Raw genomic sequence first — 5,321 nt, 5'->3', positions numbered from 1 at the left:
GATGTTCAGTATAAAAAGATATTTTCACCTAGGTTTATCACTCGTGGGTTTAAAGGTTTTGTGCAGTGTATTCCTCTCCATTCTCTTCTATGTTGGGCCCTTTCTGCCTAAATTCGCACCTAATTCAAACCAATACATATGACCGGTTGCCACGATCCACCATTTTTTTAGCTAACTCACGGAGCGATTACTGTAATAATAATGGAAACGAGGAGAGAAGATAAGACAAAATTGAAGAAAGAATAAAGAGAGAGAGAGAGAGAGGAGAGATGGAGAGAAGAGAGAGGGAAGGAAGGGAGAGAGAGACGAGGAGAGAGGGTCAACATAATGTCTCCGGAGAGTAGAGCACTAACCAACACCAAAATATCTAGCGGTTATCTAATGTCTTCGGAAAGTAGACCGCTATCGAAGCCCCCCGAAAAACCTAAAGATTATCAGTGTGAGTTCCTCTGAGAACTCAAAAGGCAGGAAGAAGAAATTGTGAAACATATTACATCCACACGCGAAGGATTCACCAGAAATGATCATCATCCTTTTCATGACTAATTTTGGGTATTATTTTGATCACTCTTTCCTCTGCGAGCTATTTGCTACTAAACTCCCGCTTCGCAAACGAGAGAATATTCTATTCTGGGTCAAGTCAGGACCCACTTAGTGATAGATTTCAGCTGCTTACATTGTCTACACGTTAGACAGGAATACTTATTTTGACAAAACAGGTCAGATCAATCTATACAATCCACGGAGTTTGTTCTATGCGAAACACGCTACGACCAAGAATTTCTAAGTAAGGATTCTAACACACACATACGCACGCACACACATACACACACACGTGTGAGGCCGTCTGTTGATCCTCAAGTAAATGACATCATAATGGCGTGACCGGATCCGATCTTTTTTTTTTTTTCGACTGGTAATCACAGCATTTCAGAGAAAGGTACGGAAGATAACTGTGCAATAATAATACAAAAAGGAAGGGTTCATAGAGACAGGTTGATCTCCTCAAGGAAGAGAAGTTTATAAAAAGGCGAATGATCGGAAATGATTTCTTGGAAGTCTCCAAAACTGGTTATATTTATCCATTGGTACAATTGATTTTTTTGTTTTTTTTTTTGTCTAAAGTTCCCTTACGAATTATAACTATCATTAACTGATAGTTTAGATTGCCATAATATAGACGATAATATCAAGATTAGATGTATATAGATTGCTTTAAATGTACCGTAGATTCATGAACGCCATATATATGCATACATACATACAACCATACATACATACATACATATACATACCAATATATAATATATATGTATATATTGTATATAATTAATGTATATGTATATGCATATATATATATATATATATATATATATATTATGTATGATAGTATATATGCCCTCTACATATACATTAATTATATACATATATACATATATCATTATATATATTTTGTTTGATGTATTATGTATGTATGTATGTATGGTTGTATGTATGTATGCATATATATGGCGTTCATGAATCTACGGTACATTTAAAGCAATCTATATACAGCTAATCTTGATATTATCGTCTTATATTAGGCAATCTAAACTATTTTCAAACATCCGTAATTCATGGTAACATTTTTCTTTTATATATATATATATATATATATATATATATATATATAGATATATATATATATATAAAAGTGTTACCGTGAATTACGGATGTTTGAAAATAACTTCAGTTTAAAAAAAACATTAAGAAAGATGTTCAAATAGCTTTATCCAATGTGCCATGTTAAATTACCACACTGTAGACGATGACGATAAATTTTTTGTAGTGTCCCCTCTATCCTTAGCTGCCTTGTTCTGTGCTCTTGACTTTTCATCACTTTTAGTTTTGATCTCATCCTACTTGGAGCTGTCCAAATTTTCACCTTGCGTTAAAAAAAAGAAAAAAAACTCATACGAGCCTGTACAACATATGGAATGTGATTCAGTGATCCCGTTACGCTATTATATAATGATAATACAATATTTTTAGCTTTAGCTGTACAAACTTTACTAACGGAACCTTAGTCCAATTTTCACCTTGCACCCGAAAAAAAAACTCAAGCCATCCCTGTACAAGGCACTATTACATTAAACATTGTAATATATTTAGCTTCACTAATCAATCTATCGCCTCATTTCTGTTAAATTTTTCCTCCCGACGATGATTTTCAGCGATTTTTTTTGGAAAAGTTGATTCGCGGCGTGAACTCTCATCTTTGCCTCTTTCGTCTGACACAGCATCGCTTTAATACCGCTTACTCCCTTGAAATTGAGCTGACGTCTCAAATTAGAAATCTGGTTGCGTGTCAAAACGTGAGCCGGCCTCTTTTTGCTGTTAAGCCTTCATCTCGAAACGCCGGCCTGGTCCAGCTTCACGAATTTTTCCAGAGAAAGGTTCAACAAAATGTCAAGTATGAACAAATCTCTAGTTCGGATAATCATATATCTTATGTGTTATGATGCGTGTATGATGCGTGTGTGTATGAGAGAGAGAGAGAGAGAGAGAGAGAGAGAGAGAGAGAGAAGAGAGAGAGAGACGGGGGCGGGCGGGGGGAGAGAGAGCTTTCTTCCGCTAACATTTATTTCTTACGATACTTCCGGAGGAAACTGAAATAGAATCCATTACAATATTATACTCGAGGGTTCATAAATCCAGTACCCTATATTTTTCTTATTATTAATCTCTAAAAACCTTATTTTCAGACTGTTCCTTTACAAAAAAAAGTCTTGAAAATGGGGAGATAGATGAAATGAGAGTTATAGCGCTGTACAAGTCAATAGATATGGATTTTAAACGTGAAAATATACTCCATAAATAACCTAAATTCGCTGTATTTCACTACAACTTAATTCTATATAAATGAACACTACTGGCCTACTGTGGAATCACTGGTATGGTTCTGGAAACCTTCTACATGTTGGTTGCTGTAGATTAAATCGGTCTTATGCCAGCACGGACCCTAGCCCCAAGCCAAGGGTTAATTCGTGAGAAGAATTGATGGCTTGGTGTGGACCTCTTGGCTCTGGTTACCAACGGGAGACTTATCATTCCCCCTGATATCCCACCCTCACTCCCCCCCCATTCAAGATGAATGTACAGTTTGCAACCTTGTTTCTTAATGTTTGGTCATAGTTTAATTTAACTGGCCACCAATCACTTGCTATTTGTCTCTCATATTTGTCATGGTAATTGCTTTATAGCAAAGAAAGATAAAGGAAAGAAAAAACGCATCTTCGAGAAGTTCTGCAGCAAGGAGGCATTCGAGCATGGTTTTTGGAGGTGCCTGTTCTCATGATGGTTCTAGAATCGGCAGGAGTGTTATGGAACTTGATAGACGCCGACGTGTCTGAGAAAAGCAGCGATTTCTGATGCAATACATTTTCGAGATTCTTCTAAATCGTTCCCGTAATCTCGGGAGCCTGCGTCGTTCGCTGGTAAGCCCTGCCCCCAGAATGCCGTATAAATACGGCTGACGAAGTAGGAGGGAGCAGAGATCATCAGTAAGAGTCACAGATCAGATTATCAGTGAGGAGATCAGCAGAGATCAGAGATCATCAGAGAGAGATAATAGAAGAAGGAACAGACGAAGGATCAGAGAGGAAAAGGTGCTCGTGAGTTTGATCAGATTCTGGTCAAGTTGTCCGGGAGTGGATGACTGAGGCATTTCGACGTAGGGCAAGACTTCAGAGAAGAAACGTTCTGCAAGAGGTTTTGAGAAGTTCCTGCCCTTCGAGTATCAAGAATAGATATTATTTTCTGCAATACGGAGTCAAGAAGACGTCTGCAATTGCAGTTCTCCTTTTGTGAAGCCATCGCTTCGATACTCCACCGTTTCCCCAGTTCACGCATTGTAAGATTTTGCCTTTTCATGAAAATAGGAGATACCATCTGCATTTATCTTTGTTATAAGTTTGTAAATAAAAAACCTTTGTTCTGTTAGTGTTTCTTTCTATATTCGTATCCCCAGTTTCAACTGTTGGTGTTGAATTCTTTTTTTGTTTATCATTATATCGAACTTGGAGCGGACCTCTCACGGGCCGTAACATATTAGAAGCAAAGGTTTTATTTATAAATTTGCTTTTGTTAAATATTTGCTAGATATTCTTTCGATGTGAAAATGCGCGTCCAATCAGCGTGACATGAATAAACATTGGAAGGAAAACACGCACAACCCACATTTAAGGTCAGAGAGACACATTCCGCTGTTCACGAACGACGCATCAGAAATTGGACGTTGCAAAAGAGCAGAGAGCGAGAGACACGCATATGAACCTGGGAAATATAACACCTCCATCACAAACACTTGACAGTTACGTCACATTCTTCCCCTGTTCTTCGTGCGATCTCCATTTACCCGCGATCAATCACTTCTTATTTTTGCTACTATTCATACAGTTAGCATTTCGTCTGATTTCTCGTTTCTGTTCACTTTTTTTTTGGAGGGGGGGGATGGTTATACGTATACATAGTCATGAACTGAAAAAATGTTTAACTCACTTGTCTCCTAAAATACAGCTTCTCTTGCTATCAAATAAACTCTTAGGAATGACAATACTTTTGTTTTCTGTTTGTATTCTTTTCCTAGTAAAAGTAAAGTCATCACATTCGAGCCTTTTTTTTCTAGGCCAACAAAGTTCACGTAGGAATGCAAGTGAGAAAACCTCTGGGAAAAATTCTTGCCTAATATGAACTGCATTGCTTTCGTCTTACACAATGTTTTCTATGATATATTTAAAGGAAATAAATAAATATGTGGAGTTTACTTGATTACGTGAACACGTGCATGAAGATTGCAAACGAATACACTCACATACAATTGTGTATCTGTTTGTTTGCTTATGTATTTCTTTATACTCATAAGAAAATAATTCCCCTTCTTTCCTGGTCATTACTTCCTTCAACAACCCTTTTGTAACTTCAGTGGGATCTGAAGAGCACATTTTTTTGATTTGGCTGTTTTATGGTCTATTCCATGATCTTGATTTTATTACATGTATTGACACTTTTATCAATTTATTTGCATAGTCGTCCATACTTGAATAACTTGATCCCGATATATAAAGCGATGCTATGAATAAATAAAGGTAATGCCACGAAGAAAATGAAAAACACGAGAACTGCCTGAAATCTTTCGGTCTAAACGACTCTTACTAAGGGTCGTTAAGACCGAAAGATCTCAGGCAGTTCTCGTTTTTTCATTTTCATCCGTGGCTTATTTTTATTTCGTCCATAATTATCTGAAAGTGTCAACTATCTATTTTATTGTTGCATTTGTGGAC

Source organism: Macrobrachium nipponense, chromosome 30 (assembly GCF_015104395.2).
Source record: "Macrobrachium nipponense isolate FS-2020 chromosome 30, ASM1510439v2, whole genome shotgun sequence".
NCBI lineage: Eukaryota > Metazoa > Arthropoda > Malacostraca > Decapoda > Palaemonidae > Macrobrachium > Macrobrachium nipponense.
This window is presented reverse-complemented; position numbering follows the sequence as displayed.